Raw genomic sequence first — 19,758 nt, forward strand, 5'->3', positions numbered from 1 at the left:
ATTGTCACCCTGCTGATTTAACTTATATGCAGAGTACATCATGAGAAATGCTGGACTGGCTGAAGCACAAGCTGGAATCGAGATTGCCATGAGAAATATCAATAACCTCAGATTTGCAGATGACACCACCCTCATGGCAGAAAGTGAAGAAGAACTAAAGAGCCTCGATATAAGTGAAAGAGGAGAGTGAAAATGTTGGCTTAAAACTCAACATTCAAGAAATTAAGATCATGGCATCCAGTCCCATCACTTCATGGCAAATAGATGGGGAAAGCATGGGAACAGTGACAGACGAATTTTTCTGGCCTCCAAAATCACCGCAGATGGTGACTGCAGCCATGAAATTAAAAGACGTTTGCTCCTGGGAAGGAAAACTATGATCAAACCAGAAAGCATATTAAAAAGCAGAGACGTTACTTTGCCAACAAACATCTAGTCAAAGCTAAGGTTTTTCCAGTAGTATGTATGGCTGTGAGAGTTGGACTATAAAGAAAGCTGAGCGCCAAAGAATTGATGCTTTTGAACTGTGGTGTTGGATAAGTCTCTTGAGAGTCCCTTGGACTGTGAGGAGATCAAACTCATCCATCCTAAAGGAAATCAGTCCTGAATATTCATTGAAAGGACTGATGTTGCAGCTGAAACTCCAATACTTTGGCCACCTGATGCGAAGGACTGACTCACTGGAAAAGACCCTGATGCTGGGAAAGTTTGAAGGAGGGAGAAGAAGGGGACTGCAGAGGATGAGATGGTTGCATGGCATCATTGACTCGATGCACATGAGTTTGAGTAAACCCCAGGAGTTGCTGACGGACAGGGAAGCTTGGGGTGTCGCTGTCCATGGGGTCGCAAAGAGTCGGACACGACTGAGTGACTGACTGAAGTGAAGTGAGAAGTTCAATGAAACTGAGAAAACACAACGAAGAACCAACCAGAGCTGAAGAATGGCACAGCTGAAATTAAAGTTACACTAATAAGGATCAAGAGTATATTAGATGATCCTGAGGAACAGGTCAGAAAACTTGAAGAGTGAGTAGTGGAAATCACCCAACCTGAACAGATAAAAGAAGCTTTAAAAACGAGGACCATTTAAGAGACCTCTGAGACAACAACATCGCACACTCTCACCTTTGCATTATACGGGTCCCAGAAAGAGAAGAGAGAGAGAGAGAGAGAAATGGTTAGATAATATAATGGAAGATGCAATACCTGATAAGTTACCTATCCTGGGAAAGGAAACAGACCTCCAGTTTCAGGAAGCACCTAGAACCCCAAGCAGGATCAACCCCCAGAGGGCCACCTCAATGACACATTGTAATTAAAATGTCCAAAATAAAAGATAAAGTGGGGATACTGCAGCAGCAAGAGAAATGCAGTAAGTTACCTGCAAGAGAAATTCAACTAGGCTATCAACTGAGGTCTCAGCAGACATGCTGCAGGCCACAAGGAGGGGCACCTTGCTTTTAAGATGCTGAAAGGAAAAAAAAAAAACTGCATTCCAGAGTGTTCTATCCAGAAAGCATATTGTTCAGATTTGAAGGAGAGTTCAAAAGTTCTGCAGCAAAGCAAACTGAAAGAGTTCAGCACCATGAAACCAATTTTACAAGAAATTTTAACAGGACTTCTCAAAGTTGAAAAGAACAGGCCACAGCTACAACTATGAAAATTACAAAGGGAAATCTCATTGGAAAAAGCAAGTAAACAGTGACAGCAATAATCAACCACATATAAGCGTGGAGGATGGGCAAATGATAAAATGAAAATCATCTATATCCACAAAGAGTAGGTGAGGGATAGATAAAGCAAAAGGACCTATGATGCCCAACCCATTAAACGTGGGGCAGAGAGTACAATGCAGTGTTGTTAAAATGCATTTGATTTACTAACTCAGCAGCTGAAAATAACTATAAATGCATAACCATATATACACATATGTGTGTGTGCACACACACATATAAACATACACCATGCATCAATCATGTATATGTATACATATATACACATATGTAAACATATAGCAATGTGAAATGTTAGAGGTGTTCTTGCTAGGGACAAGTCCTAGAAGTATGTTATCTATCCCGTCTAATTTTTGAAGCTGCCCTGAAACAGAAAACCAGAGCTATATAAATATAATATCTTTATATTTTGCAATATAAATTTATACTGAAAAAATAATATTTAATATTACAATGTGAACATCTATCTAGCAAATTCAAAGGAATGAGCCCTTGGAATAGTCAAATAAATAAGAGACTTCAGAAAAATAAGGGATGGAATATTACCACAGCCAAATCCAGTGCTTTGCCCAGCAAGAGCAAGAGCTATGTAGAACATGTAATAGAAAATGCCTCATTTTAAAACTGCAATAAATTGCAAAAGTTATCTAAAAAGAATCCTAACAAATATGTAGACAAGATCCCTATGGAGGCATTACACAAGCTTACTGGTAGACGCAAGTTCAAGAGTTCCCCAATAAATAGAGCAGTAGAGCAGATCCAATGATGGGAAACAGAATTCTGTGACGATCCCAATGTTCCTTTTTTTTTTTGTTTTTTTCATAGATTTACAAGATTAGTGCTATAAACTTATCTACCAAAAGGACAGTGAATCTTGAGCTTCTGTCCTCCGTTCCCAAAAGAACTCTCGAGAAACTAAGATGGGAGAGTGAATGAAATTAAATGTATTTATATCTATATAGCTGTAGCCTGCATAGAAGCAGGTGACAGGATGGGTAACAGGAAAGTTTAAGCTTCTGCCCATATTTCATTGTGTAAATTGGGAGACAATGTCTCAGGCCACAGATGCCAGAAGCCACAGGGTAAGATCAGGACAGCACCAAGAATGGGGCGATTGGGCCAGTAGGGCTGCAGCGTCTGTGCTAATAACCACTTGAAATCACCTCACCTTAGGGTGAGGACTGGCCTTTCCGAGACGTACGCTTTAAATAGCAGATGAAGATTGGACTAGAAATAAGAGAATAGCATTGAGCACCAGAGTGAATCAGGCAGCGTAAGAGTGGATGCTCTTTTCTTAAATTTGGCAAGATGTAAAATATATTTCTGACTCTGAATGTGGCTTAAGAGAGTGAAAATCAGGGCTCTGAACTACGAAAAGTTAGAAAACTTGATTCAAAAGACCTCCCCAGACCGCGCTGCTCAGCCTCTTCCGTGCAGAGAAGGACTCTTAGAACAAACGAAGTCTGGCTGCGGGCAGGGAGGCAACACTGGAAGGTGTGCTTTCTCGGGGACCCTCCTCTGCAGTCAGGGGCGCTGCAGCCCCCACCCAGCTTCCAGTCTGGGACGCAGAGTCACTCTGTGCTCGGGGTGCAGCTGGACAGAGTCACAGACCCGACTGGGAGGGAGCCCGTTGCAGCCAGCATTTCCTCAAGGTCTCCCAAGTGACGACCCTCAGGCGTGAGTTTTGGGGAGGGGGCATCTGCCCAGGGGGTCCAGAGAATCCAGCTCCACTCCCAGCTCAGCCCTGGCAGTCCCTGAGCCACGGGTCCCAATGTGATGTCACGCAACTTCTGTCCGCCTCAGAGGTCTGAGAAAGCGTGGGCCTGGGTCTGGGAGGAGGGTCCAGTCTGGCAGAGAGGAAGCCAGCCCTATGGGGGGGTCACAGGAAGAGCCTGAGAGAGGACTAAGACCCCACAGGATCTGTGTCCTCCCTGGGAGACCCTGAGCAGGCGCTTCAGAATTCAGACCAGATAGGGAGGGCTTGGTCTCAGGGCAGAAAATTCAAGTGGGCAGAGGGAGGAGCCCAGGTCCCGAAGGGAGCCAAGAGGAGGAGCAGAGGCAGGAGTGAGGGGCTCTTGGAGCCCTGAAAAGTGGGGCAGTAGGAAAGTGGGGTGTCCAGAGAAGCCCACCCCTGCCGTCAGGCCTGGGAGGCCCCAGGCGGATGGGCACGCGGCAGGGTGTCCTGACATTCGCATTAGGTCTCAGCCAGACTGGGACTTGTTGCAATGGGGGTGGGAGTGGGGGCTCAGGTGGGCAGATGAGAAGCCTAGGGACTACTGGGACAGAAAGTGAGGACCCTGAGGGTGCACTGAGGGGACACTGGACTCCAGAATATGGGTGAGGGTGGAGTGTCCCAGGGAAACTGGCCCTGCGCTCAGCTGTGGGAGGCCCAGCACGAGATAAGCAGCCTGTGCTGACTTCCTCATCTGGATCCCAGAGAGACTGGGCGCCTGGGATAGGGGTGGGCACTCAGGTGGGCAGAGGGGAGGATTACATGGGACCCAAGTGAAAGTGAGGACGCTGAGGGAGGATTTAGGGGGCCCCGGGCCCCAGAACAGAGGCGACCCCAGCAAAACCCGCCCCTGCCTCCAGGCCTGGGAGACCCCCAGGTGAGAGGAGCAAATGTGGTGCGTCCCAACTTCTGCATCTGGGTCTTAGAGAGGCTGGGGTCCTGGTGTGAGGAGTGGGCTGTCTGCATGAAGATGGGCCACCCAGGACCTGCAGGGACATTAGGGGGAGACCCTGAGGGAGAGTCGGCCCCTGGACCCCAGAACCCAGCGTCCCCCTCTCCGCCTCTGCTGTCACCCTGGAGCCTGGGCGTGTGGCTCCAGGTGCTGCCCCCTGAGGGCAGCCTCTCCATTTGGACCAGCTGCAGGTCTGGGTTGAGGGGTCAGGAGGCTGCAGGTGGGCAGAGGGAGGGGCCCGGGCCCCATCAGACAGTGAGGCAGGACCCGGAGGAGGTCACCTGGGAAGGTCCTTAGGAAACATCCCCCTCCCAACTGCAGCACCTCGGGGTTTGGGGGGATGCGGCTGAGTTTGAGGGGCCCCAGGGTGATCTTGGGCAGGAAAGACCTGAGGCTGCCCTTGGGGAGGACTGCCGGGTCCCCTGCTCAGAAAGAGGGGAATCCACCTGCAGAGCGGTCCTCTGTACCCTCGCGGGAGCCCAGCACGGAGGCCGGGGTGATGCACTCTTCCTGCCAAGGTGCTTGAGGTGGAGCTTGGTGGCGGGCGGTGGGGTTGGGGGGCTCTGGAGGGCTCAGGCTTCGGGGGGAATCGATCAGCATGGGTCAGGCCAAGCTGCACGGCAATCAGAGCAAAGGTCCTGAGGATGGCCTGAGGATCAGCTTCCCCAAGAACAGTGGGGACCCTGTGTGGTGGGGGGTGGGGGAGCGCCTGTGGTGGAGGCGGACCCAGAGCGGGAAGACTGTGCTGGGGCAGCCATCTGCGGAGCATGTCTGCTCGGCAGCAGGAGGAGTCCCAGAGTCACCAGGAGTCAAGGTGAGGACCCTGAGGAGAAGTGGGGAACCCCAACTCCCACCACAAAGAGGGGGCCACAGAAATCCCTCCTGCCTGCCCTAGAAACCACCGGAACCCTGAGGCCCACCTTCTCAGCCAGATGGTTGGTCAAGGCCAGGGGGCCTTCCTCTGAGGGTCTGGACTCCGGCCCCTGCAGAGGTCAGGGGGAGCACTGGGGAGACCCCCTCCTCACACACAGTACTGGGAGCCCAGCCTGCCGTGCCCCTTTGGTGACACTGGGGTCGCCCAGAATAGGAGGGTGCATTGGTGCTCTCACTTCCGGTGTCATGCATGTTAAGGCCTTTGCTTATGGAGATGGGTCACAGTCAACAGAGGGCACTGCCCCCGTCCTTCCAGGGTGTCAAGGAGGAGACTGAGCCGACTGCCCGTCATCCCAGCACAGAGGGACTCCATAGAGTTTGGCCGCCCCTTGTTGTCCCTTGTGAGCCCTGTTAGCCCTGGGCAGGCGTGACCAGTATTCAGGGCTCCTCTCTCATCTCATACTGAAATTTCCTTTCAGTACAGGGGATTTGTCTTGAGAATGTTGCCTCAGGACCACAGACAGGAGGGCCCAGACACTGCCAGGAGGAAGTGGAAGGCCCTCTGTGAGCACAGGGGGGAACCACTCACCTCAGGACAAGGGGAACCTCACCGAGTACAGCCCAGGCCTCCGTCAGCACCAAGGGCCCCAGTGCCATGCCACAGTCTACGGCCGAGGTGCCCCCTTGTTTCCTCTCACAGGGGCTCCAGGAACCCAGAGGTGAAAGCACAGGTCTGAAGCTCATGTCCGCAGGTTGCAGAGCAGAGGCGGTCCAGGCAGTGCCAGGAGTCTAGGTGAGGTGGGTGCCCTGAGCGTGCATCAGAGGCTTCCCATCCCAGAACAGACGGGACCTCACAAGGCCCAATTCCCCCCCACCGTATCAGCCCCAGAACCTCGGGCTGTGCTGACTGCACCCCTGGGTGCCACCTCACTTCCTCCTTCAGGTTAGCAGAAGACAGCCTGCCCAGGAGGAGCGTCCCTGTGAGGCCCGAGAGCACCCCTCAAGAGGAGACCTGCCAGTGGCCTGTGTCAGTCCACCCAGGGTGGACTGAAACCCTGGATTCAAACCCTGGACTCAAACTCAAACAGCCAAGGCGGCTCAAACCCCCTCTCTCCCGCAGTCCCGTGGTCCCCATCTGTCCCCCTGCCTCACTTCTGCCTGTGGTTTGATGCCTGGGATGAGCGAGCTCCATGAGGAGAGTGAGGCCAACCTTCAGGACCCAAGGGAGGCTGAGAGCCCAGTGGAGGGACTGTTCATTTAGGGGGAGGAGGTGGAGGAGGAGGAGGAGGAGGAGGAGGAGGAGGTTGCATACGTTTCTCCCTCCTCCTTGCTTTCCTCCTCCTCCTCTGTCCTGTTCCTGGGCACCCTGGAGGAGCTGGAGCTGGCTGATGCTGAAGCCCCCATCCCCCCTGACCTCGAGCCCTCAAGGTGCCTTTCTCTCCCCACTGCCATGGCTGCCGCTCCATGGAGCCAATCCAAAGATGAGGCCTCCAGCAGCCAAGACTAGGTGGGGCCGAGAGCACCCAGTGGGAAGGTGCCACGTCCACGTTCCCAGACCCACTGCACTGCTGGTGGTGGAGCTCATGCACTTCCTGCTCCTCAAGTGTCACACCAAGGAGCCAACCACGAAGGAAGAAATCCTGAACATGGTCCTCAGAGGGGACGGGCACCACTTCCCTGAGGCCTTCCGCCAAGCCTCGGAGGGCCTGCAGCTGGTTTTCGGCGTGGATGTGAGGGAGGTGAACCACACGAAGCCCACCTACATGCTGGTGCGCGATGGGCACAGCATGCCCAAGGCCGGCCTCCTGGTGGTGCTTCTAGGCATGACCCTCCTGGAGGGCAACTGCGCCCACGAGGAGGAGATCTGGGAAACCCTGAACGACATGGGCGTATACACCTGGAGGGAGCACTACATCTATAGGGACCCCAGGGGGTGCTGACCCAAGAGGGTTCAGGAGGGGTACCTGGACTATCAGTAGGTGCCCCACGGTGACCCTGCTCGCTACCAGTTCCTGTGGGGTCCCCAGGCCTATGCAGAGAGCAGCAAGCGGCACGTCCTAGAGCATCTGCTCAAAATCAATCAAGGGGCTTCCAGGTCCTTCCCACTCCCATCTGCAAAGGCTGAGAGGGAGGAGGAAGAGGGGCCCTGAGCCAGAGCAGCAACCAGACTCCTTCCAGGTCCACATCCAACAGTGTGTCCTGGGGGCAGGAAGGGGGGCTGATCCTTCCCTCTGTGATTGAAGAGGGAGCGGTCAGCCTTCTCGGGCTTGAGGGCCTGGGTCAGTTGTGGGGACATGGTGTGTAGCATCTTTGGGTTCCTTCTTTCCACAGTGACATGGAGACTTACCTCTGCTTTCTTTACGAATTTTTCAAATGTTTTTTTTTCAGCTGAAGGCTTAAAAAACTTGAGTATCTAACTTTGTGAATTACAATGATCACACATGTATAGGTACTTACCAGGTTTAAGGACAGGAGTTTTGCTGTTCCATAAAAGAGCCTGGGAATTCTCCTATTTTATTTTGTGACCCTGAGGAAGCTAACATTTCATTGGAATAGGACTTTTCTTGGAAATGGGAAAGAACAATATAATTTATGGAGTCAAGAAATGGGGAAATTGGGAATTCTTCGACAGTGCGGTGGTTAGGACTCAGCGCTTTCACTGCTGGGGCCCAGGTTCAATCCCTGGCTAGGGAACTAAGATCCCCAAAACCATCAGGTGTGGGGAAAAAAATGAAAAGAGAACAAAAAATAAATGTTAATTCTAAAATCTTTTGTCATCTGTTATTCTACAAAACTAAAATATTTATGTTTATTTGGATTTGCATTAGTTATTAAAGACAGTAGGGTAAAATTGGTCGGAGTTAATAAGTACCTTGCTCACTGGCTTATCTCACCCAGAGTCTCATGGAGCCTCTGCTCTGTGGAAGGCCGTGTTAGCAGAGGGTTCAGTAGAAGAAGCAGAACACCCCCACGCCTAGAGCGATGGTCTAGGAGCTGCAGTCACATGAGGACGGTGCAGAGACGTCCCCTAGTCCCACACAACAAGGCAACACAGTGTGAGGCGGTGAGGCTCCAGAAGGAGCACTCGGTGCCTGAGGCAGGGTGGTCTGGGGCTTTGGGAAGCTGGGTTCCTTCTGTGGGAGATGGGGGAAAAAAACCTGGAAGTTTTGGATCACATCCCCTTCAATTCAGCAGGTGGCACTTAAATTTCAAAAGGAATGTGATCTCTATTATTGTAAAAGCAGCAAAACTGATGTGGCAGAAAGAGGCTATGATCTGCCAAGGGGTATAGAGCTTGCTAACAGGACACGGTGTTCTTAGGGTCAAGAGAGATGGGCTGTCCACAAATCTGTGCCTTAATTAGTGTAAGTGAAAATGTTCATCACTCAGTCATGTCTGACTCTTTGCGACCCCATGAACTGTAGCCCGCCAGGCTCCTCTGTCCATGGAATTCTCCAGGCAAGAATAGTGGGTGGGTTGCGATTCCCTTCTGCAGAGGATCTTCCCCAGTCAGGGATCAAACCCAGGTCTCCTGCATTGCAGGCAGATTCCTTACTGTCTGATACATAGCAAAGATGAGTGAGCAGGAGGATGCAGAGAGTGCTCCAAAAGAGACATGATGTCTTCCCCAGTTCCCAGACCTGAGTCAATTGTGAGACACAGAATCCATTGACCAAAGGGAAGGAGGGATCCTCATGAGTAAAGATCCTGCAACACCCTGGCAGACGTATGCAGCCATCATTCCCCAAGTCTGTCCCACAAAGAGACCCACATCGTTCACCTTGGTGACTGGACGCGGGCGAGACAGGAAAGACGCAAACATTGTAAGGACGTCTAGAAGCGGGATGCTCTGGGAAGTGACAGTCAGGCCTTCACTCCGTCAATGTCCACAGTGGAGGGGGAGCATGTGTGCACCAGGAACATATGGAGGTCTGGCCTAGATCTGACCCAGAGAGCCCCTGCCTGCCACCTCCAGATGTGTGATTAGAACAGACGTGCTTGATGATGGGCACAAGCCCTGAATGCACACAAGCCCATTAGTATAGAAGCTATCAGAGCAGGGAGACCAAGTGCACTCCCTGCACCTTGACTGTGAGAGTAAATACAAACCAAGATTCCCTCTGCTTTGGGAGATGTGAAACATTAATGACACCCTTAACACCAAAAGGATGCAGGGAGGTGGTCCCCACCGAACCTCCTCAGCGGTCTGGACCCTACTTAAACCTTTAGGCTCCTAAGGAGGACACTGGACCACCATCCACTCGATAGCAACTGCTTTGCCAGGTTTGTTATCTTTGCTGGAACACATGGCCACCTCCTCGGCATACAGCATGCAGCCATTGGTCCTCATGAGCTAGGTTCTGTCAGACCCACAAAGGGAGGCGACTGCAACAGTAATCCACCGCAAAACAGAAGTGGCGTCCCCGAGGAGATCAGACCCAAGCAGGGCCATAGATTACAAGAAGGTGAGCTAAACGCCAATATGACCTGCAAATGTGTCACAAGCACCTCTGCCGCAGTTTATTCCTGGAGATTAATGGGCCAGGAAGTTCTTTCCTGACCAGCTGCTGGGGGTGTAGAAATGCTGAGCGTAGATGAGGGGTGGGTTGGCTGAACTGAAACTGCAGGTGGAAATGGACTCCTGCTGCAATACCACCTCCACCACATTGGCCATAGAGACAGGGGCGAGCAGAAATCCGCTCCCAGTGGATGCACCTTCGGATGGTGACTCTAGGGATCCACTATATATGGATAAAGGAAATGGCCCGAGCCAAGAATAGACATGTGCTTAAAGATGATGGAAAATGGATTAGCCAGCCAGTCAGGTACTTAGAATGAGAAATTTTGGTAGATTGCCACAAGTAGGTTTGGAGAAGGGGTACATCAATGAACCTATAGGAAGGGACACCAAAAAGGAAGATACCTGCATTGCCTCTTGCTACTCACAAAAGCATGCAGCATACAAGAGGCAGGAAACATCACTGAAGACCCAGGGCCTGAAGAAGTGAGAGCGCCCAGCCTCTGTCCGTGGTCCCTCAGGGCTGCACAGTGCTCTCATGCGTGGAGGAGCCGTGGGGCCAAGGATGATGCTGCATCTGGGCTCAGCAGCACAGGCGCCACCAGCAGGCCAGAAGAGCTACGGCACCTACCAGGGGTTTGCCCCACCATGACAGACAGTGATGCCGATCCCTCAGTGGCACCGTCCCTCCAGATCATTGAGCCACTAATGGTGAGTTGATCACAACATCTCACTTCCATCCTTGTAGGAGGAGAGGTTCATCTTTACTGAAATCGATAGGTACACATTGTAGATGTGGGTTTCGCTTTCCTGCTTGATTTTTGCTTTTTAGCTTTGTCTGGCACCACTATTTGAGGGCTCACAGAAAGCAGAACTGACTGACACAGGGTATTTCCCAAAACCATCCCAAACAAAGAGATCCTCTAACAGCACACCAGGGGCTCAGAGGGCAAGTGGTCATGGGATCCAAAGTCACTATCTCAGCCCCCACCATCCAGAAACTGCTGGTCTTCTGGAACAATGGAACGAATGACCTCTACAAAGCACACGTGATGTGCACACTGGGATATGAGAGCCCTTGATTATGGGATGTCACCCTCCAGGGGCTGGACATGCTCCACATCTGCCATCCTTAGTTCCCCACGAGGTAAAATGCATGGTCCTTGAACAAGAGTGTAGAGTGACCCCGCTGATCACCACTTCCACTGAACCATGACCCACTTTCCACCACTCCCAGTGACCCACAGAGAACTTGCACTTCCAGTCTCCCAAGAGTAGGTTCTATATTTCCACAGCAGGACTGTCCACATTAGCCACATCTAGCTATTTACATTTGACTTCACATTATGTTAAGGTAGAAGGCCGGGCCCTGGGACACACTAAGCACATTTGAGTTCACAATACCCAGCCTCATGTGGCTACTGGTTACCCTATTGCCAGTGGTGACACGGGACAGGCTGTTCCCAAAGCAAGAAGGTTCCCCCAGGAGACACGATAGCAGTCCTACTGACCCATGAGCTGTGGTTGCCACCTGGGCACTTTGGGCTCCTCCTGCTAGGGGACCAGCACACACAGAGAAATGTTCCCATCCTGGCAGGCAGAGCTGACCTTGATCCTAAGGAGTGTGTGGGTTACTCTGGCACAGGGGGAACAGCAAGGAAACATCTCTAACAGCCAGGTGATGTGTCTTGGTTCCCACTCCACTTCAGTGGTGAATTGACAAGTCCAAGAGCAAGGGTCAGAGAAGCTTCAGAACCCTGAGGGACAAAGTCTGTATTACCTCACCAGGGAAGCCACTGGAAATGGCCGAGGTCCTGGCTGAGAGTACAGGGGATGTAGAACGGATCTCGGGCAAGAGAGAGTGACCATCAGTTGTGGTGCAGCAGCTGCTGCATCTGTGAGGGCCCAGCATTTGTCCAGTCTTTCTCTCTGAGCTTCTTTAGGAGGAGAGGAAGCCAACCAGAATGCTCAAGGAGCTGTCCTCAGATGAGGTGATCTCTCCAGATGAAGGGAGTGTATGTTCCTTGTTGGGAGGTGTCTATTATAGTGGATGCTGTGGTACCACCCAGATCTCCTCTTTGTCACTAGCCCACTCATTTGCCCAGGGCCACTGGTGTTGGTGGAGGAGGACTCAGAGCAAAAGTCTTCTCTGGAATTGCCCTCCACTGAAGGGGCTGCCTCCCTGGGGGCAGCTCGTTGTGAGAGACTACTCACAGGATCAGTGTGGGGAGCGTACAGCAGCCTGACCCCCTCACCTGGATTGGGTTGATCTCTGCAGGGTCTTCCATTTTAATGTCTGCTTTCTGAAAATTACCATGACCACTGTGCTCTGAAATGGAACCAGAAGTGAACAACAGAATGAAATGCAAGTTAGACACAGAGACTTAGCCTTTGGAGATTGAAGTCACCGGCAGGGGCAATCCCTGCACCCTGTCAGAAGTTCCAGGTGTATGACTCCCATGTATTTGTGCTGGACTCAATCACAAAGCTATAACTCAAGGCTTCTGTGCCCTGATGGTTATTTTGGCAAGTCAGATCATCTTCTTGTCCCAGTGAATAAACGGAACAGAACTAGTGAGTATTTACCACTGCTATTATGATTACAATATTTGTGCATTGCACAGTAATGTAGAGGAGAATGAACAACCACTACATTCTGGATTTCAAATGCCAGGGTTCCTTTATTGCTCCAGTGAGGAAATGCCCGTGACCCACACATGGACAAACAAGACTGTGATGAAGCCAGCTACTTCCCACCCTCATTTGAGCCTGGGGATGATGGGGTCTGGGGAGCAGGCTGGTGACTGCACCTGTCATCTGCTACAGCCTTTCATCTGCTCCAGCTGCCTGTTTGTGGACACTGAGGTCCTCTCTGGCTCTGTGGTGGCTGACACACCATCCTGGCAACACACTGCTTGCTAAACCTCAGAAAGGATAGTCTTCTACTACCCAGGCTCACTGATCACTTTCATCAAAGATTGGGAATTTAGGAATCATTTGAATAGTCATTCATAATCATAGCCTTTTGTCATTATTCACATCGCACAGGGTTGTTATTTACTAGCCGTCATGACACTCACCAAAAGTGACCTTGACTGTCCATTTATCTGAATCACAACAATTGTGACAGGGGACTATTATCTGGGGACCTTCATATATGACTTGTAAGGGAATGTCAACTCTGCGCCCACCTTGGGCTGGGAAGTTGTTTGGACAGGAACAGGAAGAGTAGAGCTCCGAGATGCAGAGAGTGAGGCCAGGTTGGAGACAGTGGGGGCAAGGGGTCCATAGTAGGGGTGACACGAGCTCTGGGCTGGACACCAGGGACAGGGTGCCCCCAACCTTAGAGGTCCACTTGGGCTGCTGCCTCCAATGCACCATCAGGAGGACCGAAGAGCTCTGAGACAATGGAAGGGTGCTGCTCTGAGAGCCAAAGTGAGCAGGTGGCAGGAAGGAATTCCTGGACTTTGTTTCCTGAAGGGTGGCCCCTTGTATGAAGTCCACCACCCCCACTACCATCAGGAGACATGCAGAGTGTGACATTTCATGAAAAAGGAACAAATACACAGGACTGTAGCTCATCCTGGTGTGCAAAGATAGTGGCATGTTTCACGACTGTGCTGGTTAGAGAAGAAACCCGAGATTCCGGAGGCTGCTTCGGTATAAACGGCCTTCATAGTCTCGTGTACCCCAGCTGCTTTCTCACCATCCCCAGAGGCTCTTAGGCCAGTCCCCCATCTACGTGTCTCCTCTCTCCTGGCCTGGCCCTGCCATGTAGGGAAGGGAAGGGGAGAGCAGAATGGACCCCAGAATGAGGGCAGAGGGCGAGGACTGTGTGGTCCTCACGTGGTTCTGGCTTGAAGCTCAGCTCCAGACTCCTAGGCTACATCCTGATAGCTTATGGTGAATTGTGTTGGATTCATGATCTCCGAAGATTTAGCTTCGGGACCAGGGACCAGGTTTGATCACTCAAGAGCTTTTGTGTAGCGGAGTTTCACTAAAGTAAGAAAAGGGACAGAGAAAGCTTCTGACATAGACATCAGAAGGGGGATGGAGACTGCGCCCCTTGCTGGTGTTAGCTAGGGAGTTATATACTTTTTTATAATTGGTTATTACAATTAATCAAAAGACTGTCTCAGGGTTGTATAAATCTTACCAGACCCACTCTCACAATTTACATTTTAGGATAACAGGACTAGAACTTAAAAAATAGAATGACCCTACCAGACCCACTCCCATAATATACATTCTAAAAGATCAGGATTAGTCAGAAGGCTTTCAGGTAGGAGAGACTGTCCTCAAGCAGGATACGTTGTTGCTATATAATCCCGAGCACAGAGTTTAAGCGGAGCTGGTGGTTGTGTAATCATCAGTTTGAGGCTTAAAGGAAAAAACATTTTATGGGACTAAGACTAAGATATGTAGAGGAAAAAAAGCATTTGTCCTTTATTCCGCTTTGAGAATTCCAGACCCCTATCTCCTCCTTGAGAGCCCCAGACCCCTTTCTCCTCCTCAGGGAACCTAGACGTGTTATCAACATGCCTAGGAATTGACTCTCTCAATCCCTGCCCCTTGGCTCAGGGCTCTCCACCATCCTGAATTCCTCTGGCTGTACCTCCCCCAGGATACCATCTGCAGTGCCCAGAATCCAAAATGCTCCTTCCTCTTCCACCCTGTCTACATCACAACTGTCCTGGAGGGTTTTAGGAGGACAGCAGTCCTTGGAAAAACACCCACCTTCTGACTGCGCCTGGTGACTTCCCTGGTGGATTTCCCTGGTGGCTCAGATGGTAAAGCGTCTGCCTGCAATACGGGAGACCCAGGTTCGATCCCTGGGTTGGGAAGATCTCCTGGAGAAGGAAATGGCAACCAACTCCAGTATTCCTGCCTGGAGAATCCCAGGGACGGAGGAGCCTGGTAGGCTACAGTCCACGGGGTCGCAAAGAGTCGGACACAACTGAGCGACTTCACATCTGACTGTGCCACTGGGAGGAACCCAGGTCCTCCCCCTTGGCCCTGAACGGATGGCTCCTGGACAGCTCTTCCATCAGTCAGTCAGGAGCCTTCCTGCTTCTTGGGAGCTCAGGCCCATGGATGTGGCACCACCGGCCTCCAAAATACATTTCCACCTCACCCCAGGCAAAGTGCAAATGGTATGCTTTTCCCCCCAAACAACGTGCAAATATTATTTAGATAAAACCTTTATCTGTAATTTGTTGTTGTTCAGTCACATCCCATTCTTTGCCACCCTATGGACTGCAGCATGCCAGGCTTCCCTGTCCTTCACTGTCTCCCAGAGTTTGACCAAATTCATGTCCACTGAATAGATGATGCCATCCAACCATTTCTTTCCTTGGTCACGCTTCTTCTCCTGCCCTTAACCTTTCCCAGCACAAGGGTCTTTTCCAATGAATTGGCTCTTCACATCAGATGGACAACATATTGGAGCTGCAGCTTCAGCATCAGTCCTTCCAATGAATTACTTTAAAAAGCATTGAATTAATCACATATTTATTTCCAAATTTTGGTAGGTTTACATAAGGATCCCATGTTCCCTGCTAACATGCCCCCACTGCTAACACAGGGCCTTCCACAGAGCAGAAGCTCCATGAAGTAATAAATGTGGAATAAATGAGCCAATGAGCAGGGGACTTATTAAGTTGGATCAGATTTTTTTTTTTACTTCCTTAAATAATAGCCCAAAAAGGTCCAACTGAACAGGGATAGCTTAGCTGTATTAAATGACAGACAAGAAATATAAGAAGCAAGAACTCACCTCAATTACATTTTATCTCTTAATTCTTCCCCAATGATATTACTGTTAAGTATTTTCACATTTCCAAAATAGTTCTATTCCAATTCCATTTCATCTTGTTCAGGGTCACAAAACAAAATGGAAGAGTTCCCAATCACTTTTAAAAAACAGCAGAACTCTTGTTCTTGAACTGGATAAGCACAAACACACTGTGATCAGCATCATCCACAAAGCTAAGACACTGAAATTTATTTAGCCTTCTATGAAAACAGCCAAAGTTTGAAAAATTCCTAAAGAAAAGAGAGATGAATCTGCATGTCATTGTAGAGAAGAGGAACACAAAGATGCTTCACACTGGTTCCCCCAACTGGCCCGGGGCCTCACTTCTGAGAAGGCTGACTGCTTCCTCCTCAATCACAGAGGGAAGGATCAGTCTGGCTGCTGCTCTGGCTCAGGCCCCCTCTTCCTCCTCCCCCTCAGCCTCTGCAGACAGCGGTGGGAAGGCCCTCAGAGCCCTTTGTTTGACCCTGAGCAGAAATGCCCTGAATTGCCACTTGCTGGTCTCCACATAGGCCCGGGGACTCCACAGGAACTCGTAGTGAGCAGGGTCATTGTCAGGCACCTGGTGGCACTCCACGTACCCATCCCGCACCCACACTTGGGTCAGTAGCTCCCTGGGCTCCCCAAAGATGAAGTGCTCACTCCAGACACACCCTCCCATCCTGCTAAGTGTTCCCCAGACTTCCTCCTCAGTGTCAGGTCCCCTGCTAGAAGGATCAGGCTCAGGGCCATCACCAGGAGGCCAGCCTTGAGCATGTTCTGCCCATCCCTCTGCATCTCATTGAGGGTGAGGCCCAGGGTGTGGACCAGGAAGTAGATGTGCTCCCTGGGGTCTACCTCCTTCATGTACATGCTAAAGACCACCGGGAAGTGGGCCTGGTTATCCCTGAGAACCGTCTTCTGGATTTCAGCCTGGGAGATTGGCTCCCTGGTGCTAGACTTGAGCAGCAGGAACCCCAGTGGTTCAGCTGTCATCACATTCAGAGCCTTCTTTAGCAAGGACTCTGCATGGGTGACGCAGAGGAAGAGGAGACTGGGCAGGAGGAGGCCAGAGGGGTTGAGGCCTCCTCTGCCTCAGCCCCCCTAAGTTGCACCTCCACTGGGCCCCGGGCCTGGTTTTGGCATTGAAGGTCTTCCTTGGGCTTGCTGAGTTCACTCATCTCAACCATGAGCGTGATGACTGGGATCGAACCGCTGAGAGGAGTGATGCAGGGGACAGACGGGGACCTCGGGCCTGGCGGGGGTGGGGGCGGGGGCTGGGCCCGGAAGGGTGGTAAATGGTCAGTTGAGAGACATGCTCTGGACTGCTCTGACTCAGGCCACTTACAGATCCCCTTCTGAGGGCTGCTCTTGGGCCTCACAAGGGCGTTCCTCCTTGGTCCACTTTCCAGTATCAAGTGAGGAAGTGAGATGGCTCCTGAGGGTGCAGCCAGCATAGCCAGTATTTCATGGGATGAGGGGGGAAGTGATTTGCAGCGTGTTAGGTCCCATCTAATCTGGGATGGGGAGCCCTTGGTGCATACCAAGGGCACCCGCCTCACCTTGACTCCTCACACTGCCTGGACCTTGTACTTTGTGACCTCAGGACACATTCTCAGACCTAGGTCTTCACCTCTAGGTTCCTGAAGTCCTTGTGAGAAGTAACAAAGGCTCATATCCAGTGTCGACTGTAGCACAGCCCTAGGCCTTCTGTGCTGGAAGGTGGGGTGAACTCTGTGAGGTCCCCCCGGTTCTGGGGTGTGTTGTCCTCTCAGGGCTCACTTGTAGTGCTCACTTTTCCCCTGGAAAATTAAGAAGAGATGGCAAAAATACGCAGAAGAACTGTACAAAAAAGATCTTAATGACCTGGATATCAACAGTGGTAGAATCACTCACATAGAGCCAGACATCCTAGAGTGTCTTTGCAGAGGAACCAGAGATCAAATTGCTAACATTCTTTTATCATAGAGACAGCAAGGGAATTTCAGAGGCACATCTACCTCTGTTTCATTGACAATGCTAAAGCCTTTGACTGTGTGAAGTGAAAGTTGCTCAGTCATGTCCGACTCTTTGCGAACCCATGGACTATACAGTACATGGAATTCTACAGGCCAGAATACTGAAGTGGGTAGCCTTTCCCTTCTCCAGGGGATCTTCCCAACCCAGGGATCGAACCCAGGTCTCCAGAACTGCAGGCGGATTCTTTACCAGGTGAGCCACCAGGGAAGCCCAAGAACACTGGGGTGGGTAGCCTAGCCCTTCTCTAGGGGATCTACCTAACCCAGGAATCAAACCGGGGTCTCCTGCATTGCAGGCACATTCTTTACCAACTGAGTTACCAGGGAATCCCAAATGTATGGATCATAAGAAACTTTGGAAAATTCTTAAGGAGATAGGAATCTCTGACCATCTTACCTGTCTCCTGAGAAACCCGTATGCATGTCAAGAAGCAACAATTCAGTTCAGTTCAGTCGCTCAGTCATGTCAGACTCTTTGCGACCCCATGAATTGCAGCACGCCAGGCCTCCCTGTCCTTCACCAACTCCTGGAGTTCACTCAAACTCATGTCCATTGAGTCGGCAATGCCATCCAGCCATCTCATCCTCTGTCCTCCCCTTCTCCTCCTGCCCCCAATCCCTCCCAGCATCAGGGTCTTTTCCAATGAGTCATATTTTTGCATCAGGTGGCCAATGTATTGGAGTTTCAGCTTCAACATCAGTCCTTCCAATGAATATTCAGGACTGATTTCCTTTAGGATGGACTGGTTGGATTTCCTTGCAGTCCAAAGGACTCCCAAGAGTCTTCTGCAACACCACAGTTCAAAAGCGTCAATTCTTCGGCGCTCAGCTTTCTTCACAGTCCAACTCTCATATCCATACATGACCACTGGAAAAACCATAGCCTTGACTAGACGGACCTTTGTTGGCAAAGTAATGTCTCTGCTTTTCAATATGCTATCTAGGTTGGTCATGACTTTCCTTCCAAGGAGCAAGCATCTTTTAATTTCATGGCTGCAGTCACCATCTGTAGTGATTTTGGATCCCCCCAAAATAAAGTCTGTCACTGTTTCTACTGTTTCCCCATCTATTTCCCATGAAGTGATGGGACCAGATGCCATGATCTTAGTTTTCTGAATGTTGAGCTTTAAGCCAACTTTTTCACTCTCCTCTTTCACTTTCATCAAGAGGCTTTTTAGTTCCTCGTCACTTTCTGCCATAAGGGTGGTATCATCTGCATATCTGAGGTTATTGATCTTTCTCCCAGCAATCTTGGTTCCAGCTTGTTCTTCTTCCAGCCCAGCGTTTCTCATGATGTACTCTGCATAGAAGTTAAATAAGCAGGGTGACAATATACAGCCTTGACGTACTCCTTTTCCTATTTGGAACCAGTCTATTGTTCCATGTCCATATTAAAGTGTTATGACCAGGTTTCCTTGTCAATCGCAAAAGAATCCGATTTTAATCATGTCTTCCATGAATTTATTCTCATGCATTTAGAAGAATACTGCTAGTTCTTCAAGATTTGTGTAAAAGACTTTCTAAGATTAAACAGATAAACAAATTTTGTTATCAGTAAGCTGGTACCAGACTGGAATTTAGTCTTCTCTCTGTTTAGAGAACAAAGTTTTCTTAAAATTCAGCTTTTGATAACAGATTATAAATTTATTTGCCTTTAAGTCATTTTTATTTGTTTTAAAATTCTTTTTGTTACTTTGGTAATGTAAATAAACATTATTTAAGATTATGGTACATGTAGACAAAGCTCATTCTGCTTCAACAAAAAATAACCCTTCAAGGTTAGACTTTTGCTATCTTGATGTCCTAAAACATGGTGACAGTCTGCTTTTAAATCAGGAAATTAAAAATAAATAAACAGTAGCTAAAAATCAAAGATCTAGGGCTATGGGAAATCCAAGATGGCTGCTTAGCTTTTCCCAGCTCCCTGACAGACCTCATTTTTATTTGATGGGTTAAAGCCTTACCTGGCTACAGTGTTAATGCCCTCACATGAATTCTCCAAAAAAAATCATATTTCATTAAATATTAAGTTCTAGTTTTGTTAATTAAGGTCTGTGCTACTAACACTCACTTCTGTGATAGTTCCTTGTTATGTTGTATTGCTAAAAGTTTTAATTCAATTATTAAAAAGGACACT

At 50.0% G+C, this 19,758-nt stretch overlaps 1 pseudogene; it reads right to left on the bottom strand.

The window, feature by feature from the left end:
* Window positions 1-16,015: 16,015 nt before the first annotated feature.
* LOC129639963 (melanoma-associated antigen 9-like) lies at window positions 16,016-16,793 on the bottom strand (annotated as a pseudogene).
* Window positions 16,794-19,758: the final 2,965 nt, after the last annotated feature.

Source organism: Bubalus kerabau, chromosome X, assembly GCF_029407905.1.
Source record: "Bubalus kerabau isolate K-KA32 ecotype Philippines breed swamp buffalo chromosome X, PCC_UOA_SB_1v2, whole genome shotgun sequence".
Lineage (NCBI taxonomy): Eukaryota > Metazoa > Chordata > Mammalia > Artiodactyla > Bovidae > Bubalus > Bubalus kerabau.